At 31.5% G+C, this 11,360-nt stretch overlaps 1 protein-coding gene across 1 annotated transcript in view; it reads right to left on the reverse strand.

Moving 5' to 3' along the window:
- Positions 1-11,360, reverse strand: part of LOC133193447 (receptor-type tyrosine-protein phosphatase kappa-like) — a 343,287-nt gene that overhangs the window by 129,288 nt on the left and 202,639 nt on the right. The window lies entirely within an intron of this gene.

Consider the following 11,360-nt stretch of genomic DNA (forward strand, 5'->3'; position numbering starts at 1 on the left):
GCGACACCAGAAAACATTCGATGGGAGAATTTGATAATACGGCAACAAAAAGTAATAGGAAAAACAAACCTTTCACTGAAAATTTATATGCTAACTTAACAGCAAAAGATTATTCTTGATAAAAAGAGGACCCTTCCCCATCATCCCCAATGCTTGCAAGCCTACAAATTAGACCTTTGAAAAGATTTTTAGTACCTGTACCAAAACATTGTAACAAAGGCAGGACCTCCATGAAACACGTTTGTTTGGCTTTAAACAAAATAGGACGACCTCTGGAATTGTACAGTCAATAAAGGACATCAAAAGTCATAAAAAAGACCATATAAAATTTCAGTTACATACCGTAACAGTGAATAAATACAGGTAATGAAATATAACACGTCCACCACAGGACAGCCATTTCTCAAGAGGAAGTAAAATAAAAACAATCCTTGTTAAAATCATTCGACCAAAGAAGACTTAACGACGGTTTAAAAGGCTGACTGTCAAGTGACTATATAAAAAGGTAAACATTCGGATTTAAACATCGCTGTCGACATTCCTTTTAAGCATAAACAATCAGCGGACAGGACGTCAACTTGAATGTACTTAAATCTTCGGATGATTAATCTTGGTTTACAGAAATATATACTTCCCTATTGCTTGCCGTTACTGATAACCAATTTTTGTGATAAACATTATTTTTAAAACAATGGAACTACTGTCTTGTCTAGAAAAAATTGTTAAATAAATTTAAAAGGTGTATGGTAAGTACGTTATGTTCATTTTTATTTTTGCTTCGTAAGAACGGTATCTTTTCATAAATAATATATCTATATAGAAAACTTTCTAACAGGGAATAAATTAGGTTTCTAAATGTAAAAGACATACATGTTTATTTCAAGTGAATTATGTGAATTTCAAGTTCAACTCAAGTATAGACGATCAATAACCGATTTATGCAATGAATGATTTTTTTTTCCCCAAAAGACGTAAATAGATACATGATAAGTTACAATTAAAGAAATTTGATTAAAAAATATTTCCTGGACACGAGCAGGGAAGAAATATTTTTAAGTGGTTTATGGACTGAGACTCGAATTGCAAATATGAAATGATGTACAATGTAAATATAATAGCTCCAACGAAACAATAGAAAATAAATGAGATCAAGGCGCAACTAGTTTTTATTTCTAAAATGTTGCAAGGTCATTTACAGCCTTCTTGGCAACACTAAGAATCAGACATTGTGTGTAGTGGAGAGGGATAGGGGTGTAAACGATCTCCCAGCCCTGCTCAATCCTCTTCAATCGTGCTGTTTTGTTTTGTTTTTATCTCCCTAAAAATCCGCTTGTTCATTATAACGACGACAAACAACAAGATTATTAAGCAAAGAAATCATCATGCAACAATTAAATTACATGGTAAAAAGATATTGCATTTTGCCTAAAATTCATACAAAGAACGATATTGCCGACGCCAACCTCCAAACCTATAGAAGTGCCTTACAAGAGACCGATTCTCACCAATTGAAGACATACAGACAGTAACCAAATAGAGGCGTCTCTATGTGACACCCATCCTTATTTGTAAAGAGGAGAGAAGTTTGGCTCCAAATGTATTAAAACCTTTACCGTTAATGCGAATATATCTGTTTGTCAAAATAGTCAACGGACTGGATAAATAAATATATGTGATTTATTTTTATAACAAATATAATTTAATAAGACAATAATGGTTACTTATTGTGTTTTATTGGTGTTATGTAGGAGCAGTTGAATATTTCTATCCAATTTTTCTCTTCATGCCTTCCCGATACGAATGGATCAGATATGTTTACACTACAACTAAAAAAGTTCTTATTTAAAAACTAACTATGCCTTATCTTTTTTGTCTGAAAAGGATTATTAATAACTGTACAGAAATGATTACTGACAACCAACGTTAGAGGGCATCTGATGATATTGCAATTTTTAGACCGATAAAGCTTTTTCTTCTTATTTCTATCTATGATGAATTATTCACAAATACATGTGATTTTTCCGCATATGATTGGAAGAAATAAGAACTTCCTCAATGCAGCAGATATACTTTTCTGCTTTCAAAATGTACACTCTAATGATTAAGCTACTTTTATATTAATTGCCGTTTATCATAAATCCAGTGTGGTACTCTTGAATACACCGAGGAAATGTTTAATGTCTGATTTTAATTCATGATACTTTTATTTAAGTACTACTTTAAGTTATTAGAGATTCAAATAAAAACAAAAAAGCCCTAAAATTATTCCATTTCATCAAGATAAAACTTCCTGATAAGAGTAAGCTGCAGGCTAGTTGTTTCCAATCAACAATTCTGTTTTAAACATGCTTTAAGCCTTAAAAGTTGATCCAAATAAAGCCTTAACATTTTTTTTCATGTTTTTCTTCTGAAAACTGGTTTCAACTTATAAATAACTGGATTTGCCTTTGGAAGTCTAACGTGAAATATGGGTGTAAAATTATAAATTATAAAATAAAAATTCACAAGCTATAACTTTTTATTTAGGTTTACTTATCTAATGTCTCATTTATAAAGTAAATATTTAGTTAATGTTTACTTTTGGACCTAATATATGTTTAAGATATAGTGTAATAAGTATTTTAAGAAAAGAAAAAGATGTTTGCCCCCCCTCGAATATCCTAAAAGACGCATTGAACAGAACATTGTTTATCTCGAGAAATTCAGGGTAAACGTTACTTTGTGAGAATTATATTATATTTATGGATATATTATTATCAAATTAAGTTATCTTTTCATTCATTCATTTATTCATTCACTCATTTATCCATCCTGATCTTCTGAAAAATCAAGACATATGATAACAGAGAAATATTTCATCGGAAGTACACTTAATGCACACCTCAATCATCACGTATATTGCAAAAGAGAAAGAATTTTTATCTTTTTATCAACACATCCACCACCAACAAAAAACAACAATAATTGTAATAAAATTGTACTGAAATAAAAGAAAAGTGCTACGTGTTATTTCAAGGATCAGTATTTGGGTGATAACAAGTGAACTTCCGGTCTCCAGCATTCATTTCCGCCCTTATCTCTCCTGTGTCGCTCATCCTTAACGGTAACACTTAGAGACATTCCCCTCCATTCTAATGATCAAATTGATAACATTTTTTCGTTACTTTCCTGTTTACCCTGGCTTCACTTGTTTATTTTAAGAATATGTACTTCATAATTCTTTTCCCCATGTTTATCCGGTTCAGTGTGAAAAAATATAATATCATGCAAATATTACATATGTTTAAACAGGTTTTGAAATACCAAAGTCTATTTTTTTTTAACTCATGCATCTTGATTGAAAAGGAAATAAGATACTTTTATCTGTGAAAATTTTATTTGCAGAGCAATTCATTCCTAGTGTGTGGAGAAGTTTGTCCTGTTATTTGCGCCGAGATAAAAGGGAAAGTGTACAATCATTTTTATGACCCATAAAAACGAAACTCTACAGAATAGGGGTTTTTTTCCTTCTCTGTAATTCTCCGATGTAAACTCTCTATTCTTTTTTGTAAAACTCTTTGCAGCAGAATTCATATGATGCACAGTTTAAGGTGAAAACCACATTTTCGGAGAATTAATCTACATACAATGTTGAGTTACTAATTGCTGAGGTTGTTGTTGCAATTTCTTTTTTCTTAAAATATTGACATCTTCCTCCCTCCGAAAAATTGAATTTATACATAGCTTTTTCGTAATTTTTATATCAAAGAAAAAATAACATGTTTCCGGATATCTGTAGAAGAATTGTCTTTTGTCTTTTAATCTTTCGAGTTTGATTACAGCTAAATGTTTAATAAAAGATAACCTTCAAGAGAAAAATTGGAGGATCTATAAAAAGGTTAATATTTGGATTTAAACATCGCTGTCAACATTCCTTTTAAGCACAAACAATTAATCGATAGGAAGACAATTTAACATGAGTGGACTTAAATCTGGGGATGATTAATCTTTGTTTGCACTTTACAGAAAATTTAATATATATAGAGGATATTCAATGTTTTGTAGATGAATATGGAATTTATTTCACGAGTGGGACAGGATTTTTTGATATTTTCACAATAGCGAAGCACACGTGAAAATATCAAAAAATCCAGTCCCACTCGTGAAATAAATTCCATATTCATCTACAAAATATTGAATTTTCTGTTTATTACATTTTCTTTGATTTTCCATTTGACTCTGTCTTTTCGTAACAGGGTGTCATAAGCTGTGACGTCATAGTTGAGCGGTTGAGACGTCATATGATAGCTATAAGCGATTGTGAGATTGGAAAACGGATTTTTAACAACATATTTGGAGAAACTTTGGCAGTTTTAGTCTCTATCAAGACGGTTTAGTTACTATCTCTATCTTATGACAGGCCAGAAATTATCTTTTTACCTACTTTGATATCCTTTCACACTGTGAGAGAATATCACTTTGGTATCCTTTCACACTGTGAGAGAATATCACTTTTATTCAATAAATAAATCACAGTATTTCACTATTGAAAATGTAATAAACTTCCTTATTGCTGAAACTGGTTACCAATTTTTTTGATAAATTTCATAAAATATACATCTTCCTTATCAAGAATATTATGTTGAGGACATAAGCAAGGTATATGTAGTTTTCATCCATTTTTCGTATTTCCTGTATGATTTAAAATTAAAAAATAACTGAAGGTCCTTCATACGATTTTGTGATGTATGGTTATCCTGTAAACCTCCTGGGAATAAAATTTTGAGGATATGCCAGCTAAAACTATATTTTTGTTAATTAAAAAAAGGATGTCATGCATTTTATATCTGTTCGAAACTCCATGAAATGTATACTGAATTTTTATTTTTTATTTTTTATTTATTTTTTTTTGGTCTAAAACCAAATTATGGTAATATGTCTCTAAATCAAAACTATGTTGGAAAATTATCGGGTACTTTGTAAAGTACATGAACGTGTGCATTGCGTATGATTTTAATGTTAGGTTCATTAAATTCATTCAAATCTTTTTGCTTCAATGGAAATAAAATAAATAAATAAATAAATCGTTTTTATATGTAATATACAGAAATCAAACCTCCGCCTTCCATTTCGGGGTGAAAAGTTTTCTAGCAGGGGATAAACTGGTTTTCTTTTAATGTAAAAGACAAACATATATACTCAATATCAAGTTCAAGTTTCATGCATTTAACGATTGATAACCGATTTATGCTCCTGCTTTATTTGATAAATGAATGTTTTTTTTCCCCAGAAAGACGTTAATAGAAACAAGATAACAATTATCGATTTTAATTTAAAAAAAATCATTTCCTTGACACAAGCAAGGACGAAATATTTATTGACTAGCTTACAGACAGAGACACGAAGAGCAAATATGAAATGATGCAATTATACATGTAATAGATCCAAAATAATAAAAAATAAAATAAAAAATAATAAACCACCTCGAGGCGGAAATAGTACTAGTCATTCTTTTTGCCAAACTATGGGAAGTAAAGTTTATATGATGTACAGTTTAGGGTGAAAACCGCATTTCGGGAGATTAACAAAAAAAAAAAAAAAAAAGAGGAAAAAAAAAATAACAACCAAACAAACAAACAAACAAACAAAAACAAAACAAAAAATAAAAACAAAAACGTGTTCCAGGATATCTGTAGAAGCATTGTCTTTTGTCTTTTAATCTTTCGAGTCTGACTACAGCTAAATGTTTAATAAAAGAGAGCACTGTGATAACCTTCAAGAGAAAATATGGAGGATCTGTACATTGATCTGATTCGTAGAAAAAGGGCAACCATACCTGTTTGTTGATTTCTGAACTATTCGTGGCTGCTTAAATTTTATTCTCTTAATTACCAGACAAAGGTTCCCAAATAGAATTCACCTTCTTAATCTAGACTCTAAATAGATTTGTAGATAAAACGAATCTAGATTGTAGATAGATTAGTAGATAAAACAAATTCGATTAAAACTTTGAAATTCGTATACTCTTTTATGAAAATGCAACTTACATATTCCTTGATACCATGACACTGAGTCGGATATACGTAGATATACTTGCAGGAAAGATTGCATGTTTGAATTTCCAAGAAGACAAACGGGAATGTCAACACAAAGTAAGGATACCAAGTCCAGAGCAGGGTTGTTCTTACATTCTGGTAGTAATGATCAGGGATTTCCTCACATCCTAGCAATAATGATCAGGGATATCTTCATATTCTGGTAGGAATGAACAGTGATATCCGCTCATACTGGCTGTAATGAGCAGGGATGTCTGCACACTCTTGCAGTTATGAATGAACCGGACTGTCCGTACGCTCTGACACTAATAATGAGATGTGTGCACAATGTGGAATAATTGAACTGGGATATCCTTAAGCTCTGGCAAAAATAAGCAGGGATATCCACACTCTCTGTCAGTATTGTGAAAGGACATCCATACATGTACATAATTAGTCAAAACCTTTGATTTGTTTTCCTAGAACCATCCGATACAACAGTCAAATACGCGTAATAGATACACATTTATAATTTTATTTTAAATAATATTCACACACAAAACTGGAAAATCTTTGATTTAAGGAGTAATGCAATGAGTTTTCTTGGACAGTTTAACTTTCAAAATCTGCTTGTTGGTAAAAAAAGAAAAAAGAACATATACTATTTTTTTTACTTAAAATTAATGAATAAAACAAATGACAGGCGCGATTACTCTTAAGACTTCAAATGTTTAAAGACACGATACATCTTCCCGCTTTATTAACTTGATGTTTTCCACTTTTATTCATATCTACATATAGCTATATACACATATCATATCTACATATAACTATATACACATATCATATCTACATATAACTATATACACGTATCATATCTACATATAACGATATACACATATCATATCTACATGTAACTATATACAGATATCATATCTACATATAACTATATACACGTATCATATATACATATAACTATATGCACATATCATATCTACATATAACTATATACACGTATCATATCTACATATAACTATATACACGTATCATATATACATATAACTATATACACGTATCATATATACATATAACTATCCACGTATCATATCTACATATAACTATATACACATATCAAATCTACAGGTACTTATAAGTGGAATTTTTAGCGAGACGTAAATTTAGCGATTTGTCCTTAAAAATAAGCATTTTATTTTAGAGGGAAATATTTTTTAGCGATTTAAGGTATGTCACTCGTCAGCCTTTTAGAAAAGTTCAGTCAGAACCTCTAACTTAAAAACTATTTATTACAATTCAATCTTTATAACATATTTAAATTAAGCAATGTAAAATGTTCAACATTCAATTAAAAAACTGCTCAAAAATTCATTAAAAAACAAGATTTATAAGGGACTATTTCTTGTGGTGGAAGGATATTTAACAGAAATTTCTGCAAATCTACACATTTATTATATTTAATATCTTGGAACTTTAGCCTAACATACTTTTACTCAGAGAATATATTTCGTTATGATATGCCTGGAATATTAAATATAGGTCTCAATTTATATTTTTATAACAAAATTTACACCTTTGCTCAACAAATTTTGCCAAGAAATGAAGATATATTAAAGAAGTCAAGAAAAAATTTAAACAGTTTTTTGCCAGAAAATCGCATATTTTGACCAATATTTCAAAATTTACATCACTGACCCCAACTTTTTCTTTCATTATTTTAAACTACTCGATACTTTTGACCGACCAGCACTTAAGTCGTAAAAAGTTTGATACAAGAAAATATTCTACTGCCTATTTAGATTTTTAATACCCCAAATATGAGACTTTTTTAGTGCAAAAAGGTCACACAATAATTCATGCGCATTAATTTGCATGATTTGTTCAATGATTAATATTATTCAAACTATTTTACGTAAATTAAGATTATGTTTATTGCCATGGTTACATCTGATAAAATATGATAACGGTTAAAGTGATTAACCAAAGAGTTACAATTTAAGTGCAAAAAGGTCAACTTAATTGTACCGTAGCTCAGTTAGATGCACACTGACACCCCATTTTCTCTGCGATTTTGAGTCATACTATATGAGTACTTATCCAAAATATACTTCTCAAAAAATCCTTGATATAAGAAATTTCACGAGTGACATACCTTAATGACGCCTAGAAAGACAACGGTAACCTCCAAAGCAGTATGAATTGTTAGGGATATTCAATTTTAGCAATGTCAATACCCTAAAAATGCCAAAATTGAATCCTCGATAAAATATCTTGTTATACGGTAATTATATTACCAGTGAATATGATCTCAATTAGTCTCTCCTGGGTTCATCCATATTATGTCATTTCTAAATTTGGAATATTTTCATATAACTCAGACCTCCTTGTTCAATTCTCTAGAAACGTTGCTAAAAGTTAAGCTTTAAATCGATAAAATAATAAAAACTAATATAGGAATTTTCATGACATTTAATGATCATCCTTTGTCCTTTCAAGGATTTGATCCCACTCTGGTTATACCAAACTGTATTATAGATTTCTGATCTTTAAAAAAGTCAAAAGAAGATGTTTATCAAATAATGCTTACATGTATCAGCGATCTTGACTTGACAATTCTTAAACATTTTTGAACGATTAAAATGTCATTTTTTTTTTTTTTATTGATTAGGGCCCCGTTCTGCGGGCGCCCTATAGTGATCAGTCTGTCCGTCCGTCCGTCCGTCTGTCCGTCCGAGATCTCTTGTCCGGAGCATATCTTCTCTCTCCTTGGCCCAATCTGGCTCATACTTCAACCACAGAGTGTCTTTGGGTAAAGGGTGTGCAGTGACCTTAAACCATGTTTCTATGTCTAAGGTCAAGGTCATAGTAGAATTATATGAAAAAACCTTGTCCGGGGCATATCATCTCTCCTCTTGGTCCAATGTGGCTCATACTTCACTCACAGAGTGCCATTTGTCAATGGATATGCAGTGATCTTAAACAAAGTTTCTAGGTCAAGGGTCAAGGTCAAAAATAGCCTCTCTGTTTAAATTCTTGTCCGGAGCATATTTTCTCTCTCCTTGACCCAATCTGGCTCGCACTTCACCCACAGAGTGTCTTTGGGTGAAGGGTGTGCAGTGACTTTGAACCATGTTTCTAGGTCTAAGGTCAAGGTCATAGCTGAATTATATGAAAAAAACCTTGTCCGGAGCATAAATTCTCCCCTCTTGGTCCAATGTGGCTCATACTTCACTCACAGAATGCCACTGGTCAGTGGATGTGCAGTGATCTTGAACAAAGTTTCTAGGTCAAGGGTCAAGGTCAAAAATAGCCTCTCTGTTTAAATTCTTGTCCGGAGCATATTTTCTCTCTCCTTGACCCAATCTGGCTCGCACTTCACCCCCAGAGTGTCTTTGGGTAAAGGGTGTGCAGTGACCTTGAAACATGTTTCTAGGTCTAAGGTTAAGGTCATAGCATAATTATATGAAAAATCCTTGTCTGGAGCATATCTTCTCTCCCCTTGGTCCAATGTTGCTCATACTTCACTCACAGAGTGCCACTGGTCAATGGATGTGCAGTGACCTTGAACGAAAATTGTAGGTCAAGGGTCAAGGTAAAAAATAGCCTCTCTTTTTAAAATCTTTGTTCGGTGCATAATTTCTTTCTCTTAAGTCCAGTCAGCCTCAAACTTTACCAATTGACTTAGGGTACAGAACATTTGTGATTTTCCTTCCATATGATAGCGAATATGCAACAATTTTCATAAAGGATATGCAACATTTGTGATTTTTGAGCCGTTTTTTTGATAAAGGGTATGGAGCACTTGTGATTTTCGTGCCATTTTTTATTATAACAAGGATGACATAGAAGCCCCTTAGACTCAAACAACACATCCCATAATAGTAAACAAATTTTCCTCTTCAAAATAAACCCTTTTCAGCTACCTTACATTTTCATGTTCGTTGCTGAAACGGGGCCCTTTGAGATGGCCACCATCTCAATGATATCTAGTTTCCCTTATTTTGAGAACAGAATGCATATTTCTCTGACAAAATATTTTGGATTTTGTTGCATTTGATTATCCTGATGAAAGTGAAAACTAATAAACCGTCATCATCATAAAAGGTAAAAATATGAAGCTTGTTCTCAGTCAACTGCAAACTAGCAAAATGAATAAATTTATAATATAATTTAAAAATAAAACGAAAAGACGTTCAATGCTGTCACTATGCAGGTTTTTATATAATATGGAGATAGCGAACAGTAATCTAGCCCAATTGTCCATTAAAACAATACCAATTGCGGGAGCAGAGCAAACCCTTCTCCTTTAAATACAAATACAGTTGAGCTTCGGTATCTCGAACACGGATATCTCGAATTCCATGGATATGTCGAAGTGACAGGGAAGTCCTTACCACGTATTTCTTAAGTATTTTACCCTCGATATCTTGGTCAGTTGAAGATAACGACTGAGGTTTAACTGTATTTGCATAGCATAGTCGTCAATTGAAAAACGACAAACTCAGATAAAAAAGAAATACTTTAATAAAGACAAAAAGAAATAATACAAAACAAAGTGCACTCTGAAATCAAGGATATGAAATTTTATAGGGAAAAATGGCGAATTAATTATTCTTATATATGTGATGACTGTCACTTGAAAAATAAATTAATGTGACAAAAGTAGTTATGCCAAATGTGATTGCTTCGCACTAAATATTTGATACTTGTATTCTAAAATTTTTAAACAAATTATGAAAAAAAATGTTTCTTAAGGAGTAAAATGTCCAAGTAACAGCAGAGACTGATTTTTTTTCTATATGTTTGATCACTTACTAGGGCATTATCCTTTAAACAAATATGAATCAATATTACCCGAGGAAGCTTCAATGTAGACTATGCTTGGTCCGAATTTTCTATAAAAAATATAATATTATTTATAATTTTTTTTCTTTATCTATATACATTCCCATGTAAAATTATATTGATTCCATATTGTGACCCGGGAACTATGATTTGAAAAAAAAAAAAAAAAAAAAAACAATTTCTGTGAATACTTGCATATGTTTATGACTAATCATGGTTCTGCTGTTTTTAAGAGAAAACTATTGTTGAAAATTTTCATTTTTATTCCAATGTTAAAATTCTCTATGTTGTTGCCCTACCCTACCTCCAGGGACAATGATTTGTAAACTCTTGAGTTATCATTATGTAAGAAAATATAACATCAGTTTCATCCCTACTGTCCCGGAAGTTCTTGAGAAGAAATTTAAAATCCCACTGAATTTTATTAATTATCTACCATTGAATAACGTTGTGGACTTTCATTAAAACAAACATGAAATCCTTTAA

The sequence above is a fragment of the Saccostrea echinata genome, unplaced genomic scaffold (genome assembly GCF_033153115.1).
Source record: "Saccostrea echinata isolate AGI-Se365-2 ecotype Australia unplaced genomic scaffold, CSIRO_AGI_Sech_v1 ptg000027l, whole genome shotgun sequence".
Classification (NCBI taxonomy): domain Eukaryota; kingdom Metazoa; phylum Mollusca; class Bivalvia; order Ostreida; family Ostreidae; genus Saccostrea; species Saccostrea echinata.